Raw genomic sequence first — 22168 nt, 5'->3', positions numbered from 1 at the left:
CATCACCCTAATTTGGAAACAGCTGACTGTTGTTTCACTATGAAAGCGCCACAAACAAAGTAGTTGGGTAGTTTCGAAAACTAACAAAAGGCAGAATATGATCAGCTAGAAAGTGACACCAGTTGTTATTGTTAGAAACCTGGTATCGAATCGGTGACCTTTCTAGTTTGAGGTGAATGCAAAAACCACTACAGTGTAGAAACAGCTGACTACTGCAACAATGTGAAAGAGCCAAAGTCAAAGTAGTTAGTTTCGAATTGCTGTAAAAAAGGGTGTTTTTTTTAACTCAAAGAGTGTATTCAGAATGTTTCCTCCTGGTTTCAAACCAGGGACCTATCGCGTGTTAGGCGAGTGTGATAACCACTACACTATGGAAACAGCTGATATGTCAAAAATATGAAAGAGCCACAGACAAATTGATCAGGTAGTTAAGAATCGTTCCGAAAAACTCATTTTTTCAGTTCAAATGTGAAACCAATGGGATGCTTCCACCCAGTGCCAAATCAGGGACCTTTCTCCTGTGAGGCAAATGTGATCATCACCCTAATTGGGAAACAGCTGACTGTTGTTTCACTATGAAAGCGCCACAAACAAAGTAGTTGGGTAGTTTCGAAAACTAACAAAAGGCAGAATATGATCAGCTAGAAGGTGACACCAGTCGTTATTGTTGCAACTTGGTATCGAATCGGTGACCTTTTTAGTTTAAGGTAAATGTGTTAACCACTACAGTGTAGAAACAGCTGACTGCTGCGACAATATGAAAGAGCCAAACTCAAAGTAGTTAGTTTCGAATCGCTGTAAAAAAGGGTGTTTTTTTAAATCATAAGGGTATTCGATTGTTTCCACCTGGTTTCGAACCAGGGACCTATCGCGTGTAAGGCGATCGTGATAACCACTACACTATGGAAACAGCTGATATGTCAAAAATATGAAAGAGCCACAGACAAATTGATCAGGTAGTTAAGAATCGTTCCGAAAAAGTCATTTTTTCAGTTCAAATGTGAAACCAATGGGATGCTTCCACCCAGTGCCAAATCAGGGACCTTTCTCCTGTGAGGCAAATGATATCATCACCCTAATTTGGAAACAGCTGACTGTTGTTTCACTATGAAAGCGCCACAAACAAAGTAGTTGGGTAGTTTCGAAAACTAACAAAAGGCAGAATATGATCAGCTAGAAAGTGACACCAGTTGTTATTGTTAGAAACCTGGTATCGAATCGGTGACCTTTCTAGTTTGAGGTGAATGCAAAAACCACTACAGTGTAGAAACAGCTGACTACTGCAACAATGTGAAAGAGCCAAAGTCAAAGTAGTTAGTTTCGAATTGCTGTAAAAAAGGGTGTTTTTTTTAACTCAAAGAGTGTATTCAGAATGTTTCCTCCTGGTTTCGAACCAGGGACCTATCGCGTGTTAGGCGAGTGCGATAACCACTACACTATGGAAACAGCTGATATGTCAAAAATATGAAAGAGCCACAGACAAATGGATCAGGTAGTTAAGAATCGTTCCGAAAAACTCATTTTTTCAGTTCAAATGTGAAACCAATGGGATGCTTCCACCCAGTGCCAAATCAGGGACCTTTCTCCTGTGAGGCAAATGTGATCATCACCCTAATTGGGAAACAGCTGACTGTTGTTTCACTATGAAAGCGCCACAAACAAAGTAGTTGGGTAGTTTCGAAAACTAACAAAAGGCAGAATATGATCAGCTAGAAGGTGACACCAGTCGTTATTGTTGCAACTTGGTATCGAATCGGTGACCTTTTTAGTTTAAGGTAAATGTGTTAACCACTACAGTGTAGAAACAGCTGACTGCTGCAACAATATGAAAGAGCCAAACTCAAAGTAGTTAGTTTCGAATCGCTGTAAAAAAGGGTGTTTTTTTAAATCATAAGGGTATTCAGATTGTTTCCACCTGGTTTCGAACCAGGGACCTATCGCGTGTTAGGCGAGTGTGATAACCACTACACTATGGAAACAGCTGATATGTCAAAAATATGAAAGAGCCACAGACAAATTTATCAGGTAGTTAAGAATCGTTCCGAAAAACTCATTTTTTCGGTTCAAATGTGAAACCAATGGGATGCTTCCACCCTGTGCCAAATCAGGGACCTTTCTCCTGTGAGGCAAATGATATCATCACCCTACTTTGGAAACAGCTGACTGTTGTTTCACTATGAAAGCGCCACAAACAAAGTAGTTGGGTAGTTTCGAAAACTAACAAAAGGCAGAATATGATCAGCTAGAAGGTGACACCAGTTGTTATTGTTAGAAACCTGGTATCGAATCGGTGACCTTTCTAGTTTGAGGTGAATGTGAAAACCACTACAGTGTAGAAGCAGCTGACTACTGCAACAATGTGAAAGAGCCAAACTCAAAGTAGTTAGTTTCGAATTGCTGTAAAAAAGGGTGTTTTTTTAAATCAAAAAGGGTATTCAGAATGTTTCCACCTGGTTTCGAACCAGTGACCTATCGCGTGTGAGGCGATCGTGATAACCACTACACTATGGAAACAGCTGATATGTCAAAAATATGAAAGAGCCACAGACAAATTGATCAGGTACTTAAGAATCGTTCCGAAAAACTCATTTTTTAGTTCAAATGTGAAACCAATGGGATGCTTCCACCCAGTGCCAAATCAGGGACCTTTCTCCTGTGAGGCAAATTATATCATCACCCTAATTTGGAATCAGCTGACTGTTGTTTCACTATGAAAGCGCCACAAACAAAGTAGTTAGGTAGTTTCGAAAACTAACAAAAGGCAGAATATGATCAGCTAGAAGGTGACACCAGTGGTTATTGTTGCAACTTGGTATCGAATCGGTGACCTTTCTAGTTTAAGGTAAATGTGTTAACCACTACAGTGTAGAAACAGCTGACTGCTGCAACAATATGAAAGAGCCAAACTCAAAATAGTTAATTTCGAATCGCTGTAAAAAAGGGAGTTTTTATTAAATAAAAAAGGGTATTCAGAATGTTTCCACCTGGTTTCGAACCAGGGACCTATCGCGTGTGAGGCGATCGTGATAACCACTACACTATGGAAACTGCTGATATGTCAAAAATATGAAAGAGCCACAGACAAATTGATCAGGTAGTTAAGAATCGTTCCGAAAAACTCATTTTTTCAGTTCAAATGTGAAACCAATGGGATGCTTCCACCCAGTGCCAAATCAGGGACCTTTCTCCTGTGAGGCAAATGATATCATCACCCTAATTTGGAAACAGCTGACTGTTGTTTCACTATGAAAGCGCCACAAACAAAGTAGTTGGGTAGTTTCGAAAACTAACAAAAGGCAGAATATGATCAGCTAGAAAGTGACACCAGTTGTTATTGTTAGAAACCTAGTATCGAATCGGTGACCTTTCTAGTTTGAGGTGAATGCAAAAACCACTACACTGTAGAAACAGCTGACTACTGCAACAATGTGAAAGAGCCAAACTCAAAGTAGTTAGTTTCGAATTGCTGTAAAAAAGGGTGTTTTTTTTAACTCAAAAAGTGTATTCAGAATATTTCCACCTGGTTTCGAACCAGGGACCTATCGCGTGTTAGGCAAGTGCGATAACCACTACACTATGGAAACAGCTGATATGTCAAAAATATGAAAGAGCCACAGACAAATTGATCAGGTAGTTAAGAATCGTTCCGAAAAACTCATTTTTTCAGTTCAAATGTGAAACCAATGGGATGCTTCCACCCAGTGCCAAATCAGGGACCTTTCTCCTGTGAGGCAAATGATATCATCACCCTAATTTGGAAACAGCTGACTGTTGTTTCACTATGAAAGCGCCACAAACATAATAGTTGGGTAGTTTCGAAAACTAACAAAAGGCAGAATATGATCAGCTAGAAGGTGACACCAGTGGTTATTGTTGCAACCTGGTATCGAATCGGTGACCTTTCTAGTTTGAGGTGAATGTGAAAACCACTACAGTGTAGAAACAGCTGACTACTGCAACAATGTGAAAGAGCCAAACTCAAAGTAGTTAGTTTCGAATTGCTGTAAAAAAGTGTTTTTTTACTCAAAAAGTGTATTCAGAATGTTTCCACCTGGTTTCGAACCAGGGACCTATCGCGTGTTAGGCGAGTGTGATAACCACTGCACTATGGAAACAGCTGATATGTCAAAAATATGAAAGAGCCACAGACAAATTGATCAGGTAGTTAAGAATCGTTCCGAAAAACTCATTTTTTCAGTTCAAATGTGAAACCAATGGGATGCTTCCACCCAGTGCCAAATCAGGGACCTTTCTCCTGTGAGGCAAATGATATCATCACCCTAATTTGGAAACAGCTGACTGTTGTTTCACTATGAAAGCGCCACAAACAAAGTAGTTGGGTCGTTTCGAAAAGTAACAAAAGGCAGAATATGATCAGCTAGAAGGTGACACCAGTTGTTATTGTTAGAAAACTGGTATCGAATCGGTGACCTTTCTAGTTTGAGGTGAATGTGAAAACCACTACAGTGTAGAAACAGCTGACTACTGCAACAATGTGAAAGAGCCAAACTCAAAGTAGTTAGTTTCGAATTGCTGTAAAAAAGTGTTTTTTTACTCAAAAAGTGTATTCAGAATGTTTCCACCTGGTTTCGAACCAGGGACCTATCGCGTGTTAGGCGAGTGTGATAACCACTGCACTATGGAAACAGCTGATATGTCAAAAATATGAAAGAGCCACAGACAAATTGACCAGGTAGTTAAGAATCGTTCCGAAAAACTCATTTTTTCAGTTCAAATGTGAAACCAATGGGATGCTTCCACCCAGTGCCAAATCAGGGACCTTTCTCCTGTGAGGCAAATGATATCATCACCCTAATTTGGAAACAGCTGACTGTTGTTTCACTATGAAAGCGCCACAAACAAAGTAGTTGGGTCGTTTCGAAAAGTAACAAAAGGCAGAATATGATCAGCTAGAAGGTGACACCAGTTGTTATTGTTAGAAAACTGGTATCGAATCGGTGACCTTTCTAGTTTGAGGTGAATGTGAAAACCACTACAGTGTAGAAACAGCTGACTACTGCAACAATGTGAAAGAGCCAAACTCAAAGTAGTTAGTTTCGAATTGCTGTAAAAAAGGGTGTTTTTTTTTAAATCAAAAAGGGTATTCAGAATGTTTCCACCTGGTTTCGAACCAGGGACCTAGCGCGTGTTAGGCGAGTGTGATAACCACTACACTATGGAAACAGCTGATATGTCAAATATATGAAAGAGCCACAGACAGATTGATCAGGTAGTTAAGAATCGTTCCGAAAAACTCATTTTTTCAGTTCAAATGTGAAACCAATGGGATGCTTCCACCCAGTGCCAAATCAGGGACCTTTCTCGTGTGAGGCAAATGATATCATCACCCTAATTTGGAAACAGCTGACTGTTGTTTCACTATGAAAGCGCCACAAACAAAGTAGTTGGGTAGTTTCGAAAACTAACAAAAGGCAGAATATGATCAGCTAGAAAGTGACACCAGTTGTTATTGTTAGAAACCTGGTATCGAATCGGTGACCTTTCTAGTTTGAGGTGAATGCAAAAACCACTACAGTGTAGAAACAGCTGACTACTGCAACAATGTGAAAGAGCCAAACTCAAAGTAGTTAGTTTCGAATTGCTGTAAAAAAGGGTGTTTTTTTAACTCAAAAAGTGTATTCAGAATGTTTCCACCTGGTTTCGAACTAGGGACCTATCGCGTGTTAGGCAAGTGTGATAACCACTACACTATGGAAACAGCTGATATGTCAAAAATATGAAAGAGCCACAGACAAATTGATCAGGTAGTTAAGAATCGTCCTGAAAAACTCATTTTTTCAGTTCAAATGTGAAACCAATGGGATGCTTCCACCCAGTGCCAAATCAGGGACCTTTCTCCTGTGAGGCAAATGATATCATCACCCTAATTTGGAAACAGCTGACTGTTGTTTCACTATGAAAGCGCCACAAACAAAGTAGTTGGGTCGTTTCGAAAAGTAACAAAAGGCAGAATATGATCAGCTAGAAGGTGACACCAGTTGTTATTGTTAGAAAACTGGTATCGAATCGGTGACCTTTCTAGTTTGAGGTGAATGCAAAAACCACTACAGTGTAGAAACAGCTGACTACTGCAACAATGTGAAAGAGCCAAACTCAAAGTAGTTAGTTTCGAATTGCTGTAAAAAAGGGTGTTTTTTTAACTCAAAAAGTGTATTCAGAATGTTTCCACCTGGTTTCGAACCAGGGACCTATCGCGTGTTAGGCGAGTGTGATAACCACTACACTATGGAAACAGCTGATATGTCAAAAATATGAAAGAGCCACAGACAAATTGATCAGGTAGTTAAGAATCGTTCCGAAAAACTCATTTTTTCAGTTCAAATGTGAAACCAATGGGATGCTTCCACCCAGTGCCAAATCAGGGACCTTTCTCGTGTGAGGCAAATGATATCATCACCCTAATTTGGAAACAGCTGACTGTTGTTTTACTATGAAAGCGCCACAAACAAAGTAGTTGGGTCGTTTCGAAAAGCAACAAAAGGCAGAATATGATCAGCTAGAAGGTGACACCAGTTGTTATTGTTAGAAAACTGGTATCGAATCGGTGACCTTTCTAGTTTGAGGTGAATGTGAAAACCACTACAGTGTAGAAACAGCTGACTACTGCAACAATGTGAAAGAGCCAAACCCAAAGTAGTTAGTTTCGAATTGCTGTAAAAAAGGGTGTTTTTTTAAATCAAAAAGGGTATTCAGAATGTTTCCACCTGGTTTCGAACCAGGGACCTATCGCATGTAAGGCAATCGTGATAACCACTACACTATGGAAACAGCTGATATGTTAAAAATATGAAAGAGCCACAGACAAATTGACCAGGTAGTTAAGAATCGTTCCGAAAAACTCATTTTTTCAGTTCAAATGTGAAACCAATGGGATGCTTCCACCCAGTGCCAAATCAGGGACCTTTCTCCTGTGAGGCAAATGATATCATCACCCTAATTTGGAAACAGCTGACTGTTGTTTCACTATGAAAGCGCCACAAACAAAGTAGTTGGGTCGTTTCGAAAAGTAACAAAAGGCAGAATATGATCAGCTAGAAGGTGACACCAGTTGTTATTGTTAGAAAACTGGTATCGAATCGGTGACCTTTCTAGTTTGAGGTGAATGTGAAAACCACTACAGTGTAGAAACAGCTGACTACTGCAACAATGTGAAAGAGCCAAACTCAAAGTAGTTAGTTTCGAATTGCTGTAAAAAAGGGTGTTTTTTTTTAAATCAAAAAGGGTATTCAGAATGTTTCCACCTGGTTTCGAACCAGGGACCTAGCGCGTGTTAGGCGAGTGTGATAACCACTACACTATGGAAACAGCTGATATGTCAAATATATGAAAGAGCCACAGACAGATTGATCAGGTAGTTAAGAATCGTTCCGAAAAACTCATTTTTTCAGTTCAAATGTGAAACCAATGGGATGCTTCCACCCAGTGCCAAATCAGGGACCTTTCTCGTGTGAGGCAAATGATATCATCACCCTAATTTGGAAACAGCTGACTGTTGTTTCACTATGAAAGCGCCACAAACAAAGTAGTTGGGTAGTTTCGAAAACTAACAAAAGGCAGAATATGATCAGCTAGAAAGTGACACCAGTTGTTATTGTTAGAAACCTGGTATCGAATCGGTGACCTTTCTAGTTTGAGGTGAATGCAAAAACCACTACAGTGTAGAAACAGCTGACTACTGCAACAATGTGAAAGAGCCAAACTCAAAGTAGTTAGTTTCGAATTGCTGTAAAAAAGGGTGTTTTTTTAACTCAAAAAGTGTATTCAGAATGTTTCCACCTGGTTTCGAACCAGGGACCTATCGCGTGTTAGGCAAGTGTGATAACCACTACACTATGGAAACAGCTGATATGTCAAAAATATGAAAGAGCCACAGACAAATTGATCAGGTAGTTAAGAATCGTCCTGAAAAACTCATTTTTTCAGTTCAAATGTGAAACCAATGGGATGCTTCCACCCAGTGCCAAATCAGGGACCTTTCTCCTGTGAGGCAAATGATATCATCACCCTAATTTGGAAACAGCTGACTGTTGTTTCACTATGAAAGCGCCACAAACAAAGTAGTTGGGTCGTTTCGAAAAGTAACAAAAGGCAGAATATGATCAGCTAGAAGGTGACACCAGTTGTTATTGTTAGAAAACTGGTATCGAATCGGTGACCTTTCTAGTTTGAGGTGAATGTGAAAACCACTACAGTGTAGAGACAGCTGACTACTGCAACAATGTGAAAGAGCCAAACCCAAAGTAGTTAGTTTCGAATTGCTGTAAAAAAGGGTGTTTTTTTACTCAAAAAGTGTATTCAGAATGTTTCCCCCTGGTTTCGAACCAGGGACCTATCGCGTGTTAGGCGAGTGTGATAACCACTACACTATGGAAACAGCTGATATGTCAAAAATATGAAAGAGCCACAGACAAATTGATCAGGTAGTTAAGAATCGTTCCGAAAAACTCATTTTTTCAGTTCAAATGTGAAACCAATGGGATGCTTCCACCCAGTGCCAAATCAGGGACCTTTCTCGTGTGAGGCAAATGATATCATCACCCTAATTTGGAAACAGCTGACTGTTGTTTTACTATGAAAGCGCCACAAACAAAGTAGTTGGGTCGTTTCGAAAAGCAACAAAAGGCAGAATATGATCAGCTAGAAGGTGACACCAGTTGTTATTGTTAGAAAACTGGTATCGAATCGGTGACCTTTCTAGTTTGAGGTGAATGTGAAAACCACTACAGTGTAGAAACAGCTGACTACTGCAACAATGTGAAAGAGCCAAACCCAAAGTAGTTAGTTTCGAATTGCTGTAAAAAGGGTGTTTTTTTAAATCAAAAAGGGTATTCAGAATGTTTCCACCTGGTTTCGAACCAGGGACCTATCGCATGTAAGGCAATCGTGATAACCACTACACTATGGAAACAGCTGATATGTTAAAAATATGAAAGAGCCACAGACAAATTGATCAGGTAGTTAAGAATCGTTCCGAAAAACTCATTTTTTCAGTTCAAATGTGAAACCAATGGGATGCTTCCACCCAGTGCCAAATCAGGGACCTTTCTCCTGTGAGGCAAATGATATCATCACCCTAATTTGGAAACAGCTGACTGTTGTTTCACTATGAAAGCGCCACAAACAAAGTAGTTGGGTAGTTTCGAAAACTAACAAAAGGCAGAATATGATCAGCTAGAAGGTGACACCAGTGGTTATTGTTGCAACCTGGTATCGAATCGGTGACCTTTCTAGTTTGAGGTGAATGCAAAAACCACTACAGTGTAGAAACAGCTGACTACTGCAACAATGTGAAAGAGCCAAACTCAAAGTAGTTAGTTTCGAATTGCTGTAAAAAAGGGTGTTTTTTTAACTCTAAAAGTGTATTCAGAATGTTTCCACCTGGTTTCGAACCAGGGACCTATCGCGTGTTAGGCAAGAGTGATAACCACTACACTATGGAAACAGCTGATATGTCAAAAATATGAAGGAGCCACAGACAAATTGATCAGGTAGTTAAGAATCGTTCCGAAAAACTCATTTTTTCAGTTCAAATGTGAAACCAATGGGATGCTTCCACCCAGTGCCAAATCAGGGACCTTTCTCCTGTGAGGCAAATGTGATCATCACCCTAATTTGGAAACAGCTGACTGTTGTTTCACTATGAAAGCGCCACAAACAAAGTAGTTGGGTCGTTTCGAAAAGTAACAAAAGGCAGAATATGATCAGCTAGAAGGTGACACCAGTTGTTATTGTTAGAAACCTGGTATCGAATCGGTGACCTTTCTAGTTTGAGGTGAATGTGAAAACCACTACAGTGTAGAAACAGCTGACTACTGCAACAATGTGAAAGAGCCAAACTCAAAGTAGTTAGTTTCGAATTGCTGTAAAAAAGGGTGTTTTTTTTTAAATCAAAAAGGGTATTCAGAATGTTTCCACCTGGTTTCGAACCAGGGACCTATCGCATGTTAGGCAAGTGTGATAACCACTACACTATGGAAACAGCTGATATGTCAAAAATATGAAAGAGCCACAGACAAATTGATCAGGTAGTTAAGAATCGTCCTGAAAAACACATTTTTTCAGTTCAAATGTGAAACCAATGGGATGCTTCCACCCAGTGCCAAATCAGGGACCTTTCTCCTGTGAGGCAAATGATATCATCACCCTAATTTGGAAACAGCTGACTGTTGTTTCACTATGAAAGCGCCACAAACAAAGTAGTTGGGTCGTTTCGAAAAGTAACAAAAGGCAGAATATGATCAGCTAGAAGGTGACACCAGTTGTTATTGTTAGAAAACTGGTATCGAATCGGTGACCTTTCTAGTTTGAGGTGAATGTGAAAACCACTACAGTGTAGAGACAGCTGACTACTGCAACAATGTGAAAGAGCCAAACTCAAAGTAGTTAGTTTCGAATTGCTGTAAAAAAGGGTGTTTTTTTACTCAAAAAGTGTATTCAGAATGTTTCCCACTGGTTTCGAACCAGGGACCTATCGCGTGTTAGGCGAGTGTGATAACCACTACACTATGGAAACAGCTGATATGTCAAAAATATGAAAGAGCCACAGACAAATTGATCAGGTAGTTAAGAATCGTTCCGAAAAACTCATTTTTTTCAGTTCAAATGTGAAACCAATGGGATGCTTCCACCCAGTGCCAAATCAGGGACCTTTCTCCTGTGAGGCAAATGATATCATCACCCTAATTTGGAAACAGCTGACTGTTGTTTTACTATGAAAGCGCCACAAACAAAGTAGTTGGGTCGTTTCGAAAAGCAACAAAAGGCAGAATATGATCAGCTAGAAGGTGACACCAGTTGTTATTGTTAGAAAACTGGTATCGAATCGGTGACCTTTCTAGTTTGAGGTGAATGTGAAAACCACTACAGTGTAGAAACAGCTGACTACTGCAACAATGTGAAAGAGCCAAACCTAAAGTAGTTAGTTTCGAATTGCTGTAAAAAAGGGTGTTTTTTTACTCAAAAAGTGTAATCAGAATGTTTCCCCCTGGTTTCGAACCAGGGACCTATCGCGTGTTAGGCGAGTGTGATAACCACTACACTATGGAAACAGCTGATATGTCAAAAATATGAAAGAGCCACAGACAAATTGATCAGGTAGTTAAGAATCGTTCCGAAAAACTCATTTTTTCAGTTCAAATGTGAAACCAATGGGATGCTTCCACCCAGTGCCAAATCAGGGACCTTTCTCCTGTGAGGCAAATGATATCATCACCCTAATTTGGAAACAGCTGACTGTTGTTTCACTATGAAAGCGCCACAAACATAATAGTTGGGTAGTTTCGAAAACTAACAAAAGGCAGAATATGATCAGCTAGAAGGTGACACCAGTGGTTATTGTTGCAACCTGGTATCGAATCGGTGACCTTTCTAGTTTGAGGTGAATGTGAAAACCACTACAGTGTAGAAACAGCTGACTACTGCAACAATGTGAAAGAGCCAAACTCAAAGTAGTTAGTTTCGAATTGCTGTAAAAAAGGGTGTTTTTTTAACTCTAAAAGTGTATTCAGAATGTTTCCACCTGGTTTCGAACCAGGGACCTATCGCGTGTTAGGCAAGAGTGATAACCACTACACTATGGAAACAGCTGATATGTCAAAAATATGAAGGAGCCACAGACAAATTGATCAGGTAGTTAAGAATCGTTCCGAAAAACTCATTTTTTCAGTTCAAATGTGAAACCAATGGGATGCTTCCACCCAGTGCCAAATCAGGGACCTTTCTCCTGTGAGGCAAATGTGATCATCACCCTAATTTGGAAACAGCTGACTGTTGTTTCACTATGAAAGCGCCACAAACAAAGTAGTTGGGTCGTTTCGAAAAGTAACAAAAGGCAGAATATGATCAGCTAGAAGGTGACACCAGTTGTTATTGTTAGAAACCTGGTATCGAATCGGTGACCTTTCTAGTTTGAGGTGAATGTGAAAACCACTACAGTGTAGAAACAGCTGACTACTGCAACAATGTGAAAGAGCCAAACTCAAAGTAGTTAGTTTCGAATTGCTGTAAAAAAGGGTGTTTTTTTTTAAATCAAAAAGGGTATTCAGAATGTTTCCACCTGGTTTCGAACCAGGGACCTATCGCATGTTAGGCAAGTGTGATAACCACTACACTATGGAAACAGCTGATATGTCAAAAATATGAAAGAGCCACAGACAAATTGATCAGGTAGTTAAGAATCGTCCTGAAAAACACATTTTTTCAGTTCAAATGTGAAACCAATGGGATGCTTCCACCCAGTGCCAAATCAGGGACCTTTCTCCTGTGAGGCAAATGATATCATCACCCTAATTTGGAAACAGCTGACTGTTGTTTCACTATGAAAGCGCCACAAACAAAGTAGTTGGGTCGTTTCGAAAAGTAACAAAAGGCAGAATATGATCAGCTAGAAGGTGACACCAGTTGTTATTGTTAGAAAACTGGTATCGAATCGGTGACCTTTCTAGTTTGAGGTGAATGTGAAAACCACTACAGTGTAGAGACAGCTGACTACTGCAACAATGTGAAAGAGCCAAACTCAAAGTAGTTAGTTTCGAATTGCTGTAAAAAAGGGTGTTTTTTTACTCAAAAAGTGTATTCAGAATGTTTCCCACTGGTTTCGAACCAGGGACCTATCGCGTGTTAGGCGAGTGTGATAACCACTACACTATGGAAACAGCTGATATGTCAAAAATATGAAAGAGCCACAGACAAATTGATCAGGTAGTTAAGAATCGTTCCGAAAAACTCATTTTTTCAGTTCAAATGTGAAACCAATGGGATGCTTCCACCCAGTGCCAAATCAGGGACCTTTCTCCTGTGAGGCAAATGATATCATCACCCTAATTTGGAAACAGCTGACTGTTGTTTCACTATGAAAGCGCCACAAACATAATAGTTGGGTAGTTTCGAAAACTAACAAAAGGCAGAATATGATCAGCTAGAAGGTGACACCAGTGGTTATTGTTGCAACCTGGTATCGAATCGGTGACCTTTCTAGTTTGAGGTGAATGTGAAAACCACTACAGTGTAGAAACAGCTGACTACTGCAACAATGTGAAAGAGCCAAACTCAAAGTAGTTAGTTTCGAATTGCTGTAAAAAAGTGTTTTTTTACTCAAAAAGTGTATTCAGAATGTTTCCACCTGGTTTCGAACCAGGGACCTATCGCGTGTTAGGCGAGTGTGATAACCTCTGCACTATGGAAACAGCTGATTTGTCAAAAATATGAAAGAGCCACAGACAAATTGATCAGGTAGTTAAGAATCGTTCCGAAAAACTCATTTTTTCAGTTCAAATGTGAAACCAATGGGATGCTTCCACCCAGTGCCAAATCAGGGACCTTTCTCCTGTGAGGCAAATGATATCATCACCCTAATTTGGAAACAGCTGACTGTTGTTTCACTATGAAAGCGCCACAAACAAAGTAGTTGGGTCGTTTCGAAAAGTAACAAAAGGCAGAATATGATCAGCTAGAAGGTGACACCAGTTGTTATTGTTAGAAAACTGGTATCGAATCGGTGACCTTTCTAGTTTGAGGTGAATGTGAAAACCACTACAGTGTAGAAACAGCTGACTACTGCAACAATGTGAAAGAGCCAAACTCAAAGTAGTTAGTTTCGAATTGCTGTAAAAAAGGGTGTTTTTTTTTAAATCAAAAAGGGTATTCAGAATGTTTCCACCTGGTTTCGAACCAGGGACCTAGCGCGTGTTAGGCGAGTGTGATACCCACTACACTATGGAAACAGCTGATATGTCAAATATATGAAAGAGCCACAGACAGATTGATCAGGTAGTTAAGAATCGTTCCGAAAAACTCATTTTTTCAGTTCAAATGTGAAACCAATGGGATGCTTCCACCCAGTGCCAAATCAGGGACCTTTCTCGTGTGAGGCAAATGATATCATCACCCTAATTTGGAAACAGCTGACTGTTGTTTCACTATGAAAGCGCCACAAACAAAGTAGTTGGGTAGTTTCGAAAACTAACAAAAGGCAGAATATGATTAGCTAGAAAGTGACACCAGTTGTTATTGTTAGAAACCTGGTATCGAATCGGTGACCTTTCTAGTTTGAGGTGAATGCAAAAACCACTACAGTGTAGAAACAGCTGACTACTGCAACAATGTGAAAGAGCCAAACTCAAAGTAGTTAGTTTCGAATTGCTGTAAAAAAGGGTGTTTTTTTAACTCAAAAAGTGTATTCAGAATGTTTCCACCTGGTTTCGAACCAGGGACCTATCGCGTGTTAGGCGAGTGTGATAACCACTACACTATGGAAACAGCTGATATGTCAAAAATATGAAAGAGCCACAGACAAATTGATCAGGTAGTTAAGAATCGTTCCGAAAAACTCATTTTTTCAGTTCAAATGTGAAACCAATGGGATGCTTCCACCCAGTGCCAAATCAGGGACCTTTCTCCTGTGAGGCAAATGATATCATCACCCTAATTTGGAAACAGCTGACTGTTGTTTTACTATGAAAGCGCCACAAACAAAGTAGTTGGGTCGTTTCGAAAAGCAACAAAAGGCAGAATATGATCAGCTAGAAGGTGACACCAGTTGTTATTGTTAGAAAACTGGTATCGAATCGGTGACCTTTCTAGTTTGAGGTGAATGTGAAAACCACTACAGTGTAGAAACAGCTGACTACTGCAACAATGTGAAAGAGCCAAACCCAAAGTAGTTAGTTTCGAATTGCTGTAAAAAAGGGTGTTTTTTTACTCAAAAAGTGTATTCAGAATGTTTCCCCCTGGTTTCGAACCAGGGACCTATCGCGTGTTAGGCGAGTGTGATAACCACTACACTATGGAAACAGCTGATATGTCAAAAATATGAAAGAGCCACAGACAAATTGATCAGGTAGTTAAGAATCGTTCCGAAAAACTCATTTTTTCAGTTCAAATGTGAAACCAATGGGATGCTTCCACCCAGTGCCAAATCAGGGACCTTTCTCCTGTGAGGCAAATGATATCATCACCCTAATTTGGAAACAGCTGACTGTTGTTTTACTATGAAAGCGCCACAAACAAAGTAGTTGGGTCGTTTCGAAAAGCAACAAAAGGCAGAATATGATCAGCTAGAAGGTGACACCAGTTGTTATTGTTAGAAAACTGGTATCGAATCGGTGACCTTTCTAGTTTGAGGTGAATGTGAAAACCACTACAGTGTAGAAACAGCTGACTACTGCAACAATGTGAAAGAGCCAAACCCAAAGTAGTTAGTTTCGAATTGCTGTAAAAAAGGGTGTTTTTTTAAATCAAAAAGGGTATTCAGAATGTTTCCACCTGGTTTCGAACCAGGGACCTATCGCATGTAAGGCAATCGTGATAACCACTACACTATGGAAACAGCTGATATGTTAAAAATATGAAAGAGCCACAGACAAATTGATCAGGTAGTTAAGAATCGTTCCGAAAAACTCATTTTTTCAGTTCAAATGTGAAACCAATGGGATGCTTCCACCCAGTGCCAAATCAGGGACCTTTCTCCTGTGAGGCAAATGATATCATCACCCTAATTTGGAAACAGCTGACTGTTGTTTCACTATGAAAGCGCCACAAACAAAGTAGTTGGGTAGTTTCGAAAACTAACAAAAGGCAGAATATGATCAGCTAGAAGGTGACACCAGTGGTTATTGTTGCAACCTGGTATCGAATCGGTGACCTTTCTAGTTTGAGGTGAATGTGAAAACCACTACAGTGTAGAAACAGCTGACTACTGCAACAATTTGAAAGAGCCAAACTCAAAGTAGTTAGTTTCGAATTGCTGTAAAAAAGTGTTTTTTTACTCAAAAAGTGTATTCAGAATGTTTCCACCTGGTTTCGAACCAGGGACCTATCGCGTGTTAGGCGAGTGTGATAACCACTGCACTATCGAAACAGCTGATATGTCAAAAATATGAAAGAGCCACAGACAAATTGATCAGGTAGTTAAGAATCGTTCCGAAAAACTCATTTTTTCAGTTCAAATGTGAAACCAATGGGATGCTTCCACCCAGTGCCAAATCAGGGACCTTTCTCCTGTGAGGCAAATGATATCATCACCCTAATTTGGAAACAGCTGACTGTTGTTTGACTATGAAAGCGCCACAAACAAAGTAGTTGGGTCGTTTCGAAAAGTAACAAAAGGCAGAATATGATCAGCTAGAAGGTGACACCAGTTGTTATTGTTAGAAACCTGGTATCGAATCGGTGACCTTTCTAGTTTGAGGTGAATGTGAAAACCACTACAGTGTAGAAACAGCTGACTACTGCAACAATGTGAAAGAGCCAAACCCAAAGTAGTTAGTTTCGAATTGCTGTAAAAAAGGGTGTTTTTTAAATCAAAAAGTGTATTCAGAATGTTTCCACCTGGTTTCAAACCAGGGACCTATCGCATGTAAGGCAATCGTGATAACCACTACACTATGGAAACAGCTGATATGTCAAAAATATGAAAGAGCCACAGACAAAATGATCAGGTAGTTAAGAATCGTTCCGAAAAACTCATTTTTTCAGTTCAAATGTGAAACCAATGGGATGCTTCCACCCAGTGCCAAATCAGGGACCTTTCTCCTGTGAGGCAAATGATATCATCACCCTAATTTGGAAACAGCTGACTGTTGTTTTACTATGAAAGCGCCACAAACAAAGTAGTTGGGTCGTTTTGAAAAGCAACAAAAGGCAGAATATGATCAGCTAGAAGGTGACACCAGTTGTTATTGTTAGAAAACTGGTATCGAATCGGTGACCTTTCTAGTTTGAGGTGAATGTGAAAACCACTACAGTGTAGAAACAGCTGACTACTGCAACAATGTGAAAGAGCCAAACCCAAAGTAGTTAGTTTCGAATTGCTGTAAAAAAGGGTGTTTTTTTAAATCAAAAAGGGTATTCAGAATGTTTCCACCTGGTTTCGAACCAGGGACCTATCGCATGTAAGGCAATCGTGATAACCACTACACTATGGAAACAGCTGATATGTTAAAAATATGAAAGAGCCACAGACAAATTGATCAGGTAGTTAAGAATCGTTCCGAAAAACTCATTTTTTCAGTTCAAATGTGAAACCAATGGGATGCTTCCACCCAGTGCCAAATCAGGGACCTTTCTCCTGTGAGGCAAATGATATCATCACCCTAATTTGGAAACAGCTGACTGTTGTTTCACTATGAAAGCGCCACAAACAAAGTAGTTGGGTAGTTTCGAAAACTAACAAAAGGCAGAATATGATCAGCTAGAAGGTGACACCAGTGGTTATTGTTGCAACCTGGTATCGAATCGGTGACCTTTCTAGTTTGAGGTGAATGCAAAAACCACTACAGTGTAGAAACAGCTGACTACTGCAACAATGTGAAAGAGCCAAACTCAAAGTAGTTAGTTTCGAATTGCTGTAAAAAAGGGTGTTTTTTTAACTCTAAAAGTGTATTCAGAATGTTTCCACCTGGTTTCGAACCAGGGACCTATCGCGTGTTAGGCAAGAGTGATAACCACTACACTATGGAAACAGCTGATATGTCAAAAATATGAAGGAGCCACAGACAAATTGATCAGGTAGTTAAGAATCGTTCCGAAAAACTCATTTTTTCAGTTCAAATGTGAAACCAATGGGATGCTTCCACCCAGTGCCAAATCAGGGACCTTTCTCCTGTGAGGCAAATGATATCATCACCCTAATTTGGAAACAGCTGACTGTTGTTTGACTATGAAAGCGCCACAAACAAAGTAGTTGGGTCGTTTCGAAAAGTAACAAAAGGCAGAATATGATCAGCTAGAAGGTGACACCAGTTGTTATTGTTAGAAACCTGGTATCGAATCGGTGACCTTTCTAGTTTGAGGTGAATGTGAAAACCACTACAGTGTAGAAACAGCTGACTACTGCAACAATTTGAAAGAGCCAAACTCAAAGTAGTTAGTTTCGAATTGCTGTAAAAAAGTGTTTTTTTACTCAAAAAGTGTATTCAGAATGTTTCCACCTGGTTTCGAACCAGGGACCTATCGCGTGTTAGGCGAGTGTGATAACCACTGCACTATCGAAACAGCTGATATGTCAAAAATATGAAAGAGCCACAGACAAATTGATCAGGTAGTTAAGAATCGTTCCGAAAAACTCATTTTTTCAGTTCAAATGTGAAACCAATGGGATGCTTCCACCCAGTGCCAAATCAGGGACCTTTCTCCTGTGAGGCAAATGATATCATCACCCTAATTTGGAAACAGCTGACTGTTGTTTGACTATGAAAGCGCCACAAACAAAGTAGTTGGGTCGTTTCGAAAAGTAACAAAAGGCAGAATATGATCAGCTAGAAGGTGACACCAGTTGTTATTGTTAGAAACCTGGTATCGAATCGGTGACCTTTCTAGTTTGAGGTGAATGTGAAAACCACTACAGTGTAGAAACAGCTGACTACTGCAACAATGTGAAAGAGCCAAACCCAAAGTAGTTAGTTTCGAATTGCTGTAAAAAAGGGTGTTTTTTAAATCAAAAAGTGTATTCAGAATGTTTCCACCTGGTTTCAAACCAGGGACCTATCGCATGTAAGGCAATCGTGATAACCACTACACTATGGAAACAGCTGATATGTCAAAAATATGAAAGAGCCACAGACAAAATGATCAGGTAGTTAAGAATCGTTCCGAAAAACTCATTTTTTCAGTTCAAATGTGAAACCAATGGGATGCTTCCACCCAGTGCCAAATCAGGGACCTTTCTCCTGTGAGGCAAATGATATCATCACCCTAATTTGGAAACAGCTGACTGTTGTTTTACTATGAAAGCGCCACAAACAAAGTAGTTGGGTCGTTTCGAAAAGCAACAAAAGGCAGAATATGATCAGCTAGAAGGTGACACCAGTTGTTATTGTTAGAAAACTGGTATCGAATCGGTGACCTTTCTAGTTTGAGGTGAATGTGAAAACCACTACAGTGTAGAAACAGCTGACTACTGCAACAATGTGAAAGAGCCAAACCCAAAGTAGTTAGTTTCGAATTGCTGTAAAAAAGGGTGTTTTTTTAAATCAAAAAGGGTATTCAGAATGTTTCCACCTGGTTTCGAACCAGGGACCTATCGCATGTAAGGCAATCGTGATAACCACTACACTATGGAAACAGCTGATATGTTAAAAATATGAAAGAGCCACAGACAAATTGATCAGGTAGTTAAGAATCGTTCCGAAAAACTCATTTTTTCAGTTCAAATGTGAAACCAATGGGATGCTTCCACCCAGTGCCAAATCAGGGACCTTTCTCCTGTGAGGCAAATGATATCATCACCCTAATTTGGAAACAGCTGACTGTTGTTTTACTATGAAAGCGCCACAAACAAAGTAGTTGGGTAGTTTCGAAAACTAACAAAAGGCAGAATATGATCAGCTAGAAGGTGACACCAGTGGTTATTGTTGCAACCTGGTATCGAATCGGTGACCTTTCTAGTTTGAGGTGAATGTGAAAACCACTACAGTGTAGAAACAGCTGACTACTGCAACAATTTGAAAGAGCCAAACTCAAAGTAGTTAGTTTCGAATTGCTGTAAAAAAAGTGTTTTTTTACTCAAAAAGTGTATTCAGAATGTTTCCACCTGGTTTCGAACCAGGGACCTATCGCGTGTTAGGCGAGTGTGATAACCACTGCACTATCGAAACAGCTGATATGTCAAAAATATGAAAGAGCCACAGACAAATTGATCAGGTAGTTAAGAATCGTTCCGAAAAACTCATTTTTTCAGTTCAAATGTGAAACCAATGGGATGCTTCCACCCAGTGCCAAATCAGGGACCTTTCTCCTGTGAGGCAAATGATATCATCACCCTAATTTGGAAACAGCTGACTGTTGTTTGACTATGAAAGCGCCACAAACAAAGTAGTTGGGTCGTTTCGAAAAGTAACAAAAGGCAGAATATGATCAGCTAGAAGGTGACACCAGTTGTTATTGTTAGAAACCTGGTATCGAATCGGTGACCTTTCTAGTTTGAGGTGAATGTGAAAACCACTACAGTGTAGAAACAGCTGACTACTGCAACAATGTGAAAGAGCCAAACCCAAAGTAGTTAGTTTCGAATTGCTGTAAAAAAGGGTGTTTTTTAAATCAAAAAGTGTATTCAGAATGTTTCCACCTGGTTTCAAACCAGGGACCTATCGCATGTAAGGCAATCGTGATAACCACTACACTATGGAAACAGCTGATATGTCAAAAATATGAAAGAGCCACAGACAAAATGATCAGGTAGTTAAGAATCGTTCCGAAAAACTCATTTTTTCAGTTCAAATGTGAAACCAATGGGATGCTTCCACCCAGTGCCAAATCAGGGACCTTTCTCCTGTGAGGCAAATGATATCATCACCCTAATTTGGAAACAGCTGACTGTTGTTTCACTATGAAAGCGCCACAAACAAAGTAGTTGGGTAGTTTCGAAAACTAACAAAAGGCAGAATATGATCAGCTAGAAGGTGACACCAGTGGTTATTGTTGCAACCTGGTATCGAATCGGTGACCTTTCTAGTTTGAGGTGAATGTGAAAACCACTACAGTGTAGAAACAGCTGACTACTGCAACAATTTGAAAGAGCCAAACTCAAAGTAGTTAGTTTCGAATTGCTGTAAAAAAGTGTTTTTTTACTCAAAAAGTGTATTCAGAATGTTTCCACCTGGTTTCGAACCAGGGACCTATCGCGTGTTAGGCGAGTGTGATAACCACTGCACTATCGAAACAGCTGATATGTCAAAAATATGAAAGCGCCACAAACAAAGTAGTTGGGTCGTTTCGAAAAGCAACAAAAGGCAGAATATGATCAGCTAGAAGGTGACACCAGTTGTTATTGTTAGAAAACTGGTATCGAATCGGTGACCTTTCTAGTTTGAGGTGAATGTGAAAACCACTACAGTGTAGAAACAGCTGACTACTGCAACAATGTGAAAGAGCCAAACCCAAAGTAGTTAGTTTCGAATTGCTGTAAAAAAGGGTGTTTTTTTAAATCAAAAAGGGTATTCAGAATGTTTCCACCTGGTTTCGAACCAGGGACCTATCGCATGTAAGTCAATCGTTATAACCACTACACTATGGAAACAGCTGATATGTTAAAAATATGAAAGAGCCACAGACAAATTGATCAGGTAGTTAAGAATCGTTCCGAAAAACTCATTTTTTCAGTTCAAATGTGAAACCAATGGGATGCTTCCACCCAGTGCCAAATCAGGGACCTTTCTCCTGTGAGGCAAATGATATCATCACCCTAATTTGGAAACAGCTGACTGTTGTTTCACTATGAAAGCGCCACAAACAAAGTAGTTGGGTAGTTTCGAAAACTAACAAAAGGCAGAATATGATCAGCTAGAAGGTGACACCAGTGGTTATTGTTGCAACCTGGTATCGAATCGGTGACCTTTCTAGTTTGAGGTGAATGTGAAAACCACTACAGTGTAGAAACAGCTGACTACTGCAACAATTTGAAAGAGCCAAACTCAAAGTAGTTAGTTTCGAATTGCTGTAAAAAAGTGTTTTTTTACTCAAAAAGTGTATTCCGAATGTTTCCACCTGGTTTCGAACCAGGGACCTATCGCGTGTTAGGCGAGTGTGATAACCACTGCACTATCGAAACAGCTGATATGTCAAAAATATGAAAGAGCCACAGACAAATTGATCAGGTAGTTAAGAATCGTTCCGAAAAACTCATTTTTTCAGTTCAAATGTGAAACCAATGGGATGCTTCCACCCAGTGCCAAATCAGGGACCTTTCTCCTGTGAGGCAAATGATATCATCACCCTAATTTGGAAACAGCTGACTGTTGTTTGACTATGAAAGCGCCACAAACAAAGTAGTTGGGTCGTTTCGAAAAGTAACAAAAGGCAGAATATGATCAGCTAGAAGGTGACACCAGTTGTTATTGTTAGAAACCTGGTATCGAATCGGTGACCTTTCTAGTTTGAGGTGAATGTGAAAACCACTACAGTGTAGAAACAGCTGACTACTGCAACAATGTGAAAGAGCCAAACCCAAAGTAGTTAGTTTCGAATTGCTGTAAAAAAGGGTGTTTTTTAAATCAAAAAGTGTATTCAGAATGTTTCCACCTGGTTTCAAACCAGGGACCTATCGCATGTAAGGCAATCGTGATAACCACTACACTATGGAAACAGCTGATATGTCAAAAATATGAAAGAGCCACAGACAAAATGATCAGGTAGTTAAGAATCGTTCCGAAAA

General features: G+C 39.8%; 16 non-coding genes across 16 annotated transcripts; all 16 read right to left on the bottom strand.

The window, feature by feature from the left end:
- Positions 1–837: 837 nt before the first annotated feature.
- Positions 838–910, bottom strand: trnav-uac (transfer RNA valine (anticodon UAC)). The gene has a single exon. It is a non-coding gene; the product is annotated as a tRNA-Val (tRNA).
- Positions 911–1906: 996 nt separating this feature from the next.
- Positions 1907–1979, bottom strand: trnav-aac (transfer RNA valine (anticodon AAC)). The gene has a single exon. It is a non-coding gene; the product is annotated as a tRNA-Val (tRNA).
- Positions 1980–2441: 462 nt separating this feature from the next.
- trnav-cac (transfer RNA valine (anticodon CAC)) lies at positions 2442–2514 on the bottom strand. The gene has a single exon. It is a non-coding gene; the product is annotated as a tRNA-Val (tRNA).
- A 461-nt stretch (positions 2515–2975) lies between these two features.
- trnav-cac (transfer RNA valine (anticodon CAC)) lies at positions 2976–3048 on the bottom strand. The gene has a single exon. It is a non-coding gene; the product is annotated as a tRNA-Val (tRNA).
- Positions 3049–5111: 2063 nt separating this feature from the next.
- Positions 5112–5184, bottom strand: trnav-aac (transfer RNA valine (anticodon AAC)). Its single transcript has one exon. It is a non-coding gene; the product is annotated as a tRNA-Val (tRNA).
- Positions 5185–6181: 997 nt separating this feature from the next.
- Positions 6182–6254, bottom strand: trnav-aac (transfer RNA valine (anticodon AAC)). The gene has a single exon. It is a non-coding gene; the product is annotated as a tRNA-Val (tRNA).
- Positions 6255–6716: 462 nt separating this feature from the next.
- On the bottom strand, positions 6717–6789 carry trnav-uac (transfer RNA valine (anticodon UAC)). The gene has a single exon. It is a non-coding gene; the product is annotated as a tRNA-Val (tRNA).
- A 464-nt stretch (positions 6790–7253) lies between these two features.
- Positions 7254–7326, bottom strand: trnav-aac (transfer RNA valine (anticodon AAC)). Its single transcript has one exon. It is a non-coding gene; the product is annotated as a tRNA-Val (tRNA).
- A 462-nt stretch (positions 7327–7788) lies between these two features.
- trnav-aac (transfer RNA valine (anticodon AAC)) lies at positions 7789–7861 on the bottom strand. The gene has a single exon. It is a non-coding gene; the product is annotated as a tRNA-Val (tRNA).
- Positions 7862–8856: 995 nt separating this feature from the next.
- On the bottom strand, positions 8857–8929 carry trnav-uac (transfer RNA valine (anticodon UAC)). The gene has a single exon. It is a non-coding gene; the product is annotated as a tRNA-Val (tRNA).
- Positions 8930–9927: 998 nt separating this feature from the next.
- On the bottom strand, positions 9928–10000 carry trnav-aac (transfer RNA valine (anticodon AAC)). The gene has a single exon. It is a non-coding gene; the product is annotated as a tRNA-Val (tRNA).
- Positions 10001–12067: 2067 nt separating this feature from the next.
- On the bottom strand, positions 12068–12140 carry trnav-aac (transfer RNA valine (anticodon AAC)). Its single transcript has one exon. It is a non-coding gene; the product is annotated as a tRNA-Val (tRNA).
- Positions 12141–14204: 2064 nt separating this feature from the next.
- On the bottom strand, positions 14205–14277 carry trnav-aac (transfer RNA valine (anticodon AAC)). The gene has a single exon. It is a non-coding gene; the product is annotated as a tRNA-Val (tRNA).
- A 996-nt stretch (positions 14278–15273) lies between these two features.
- trnav-uac (transfer RNA valine (anticodon UAC)) lies at positions 15274–15346 on the bottom strand. The gene has a single exon. It is a non-coding gene; the product is annotated as a tRNA-Val (tRNA).
- A 1527-nt stretch (positions 15347–16873) lies between these two features.
- On the bottom strand, positions 16874–16946 carry trnav-uac (transfer RNA valine (anticodon UAC)). Its single transcript has one exon. It is a non-coding gene; the product is annotated as a tRNA-Val (tRNA).
- A 2062-nt stretch (positions 16947–19008) lies between these two features.
- Positions 19009–19081, bottom strand: trnav-uac (transfer RNA valine (anticodon UAC)). Its single transcript has one exon. It is a non-coding gene; the product is annotated as a tRNA-Val (tRNA).
- Between the last annotated feature and the right edge of the window lie 3087 nt (positions 19082–22168).

This window comes from Urocampus carinirostris, chromosome 4 (assembly GCF_059441175.1).
Source record: "Urocampus carinirostris isolate Australia breed hairy pipefish chromosome 4, RoL_Ucar_1.0, whole genome shotgun sequence".
In the NCBI taxonomy this organism is placed as follows: domain Eukaryota; kingdom Metazoa; phylum Chordata; class Actinopteri; order Syngnathiformes; family Syngnathidae; genus Urocampus; species Urocampus carinirostris.
This window is presented reverse-complemented; position numbering and strand designations above follow the sequence as displayed.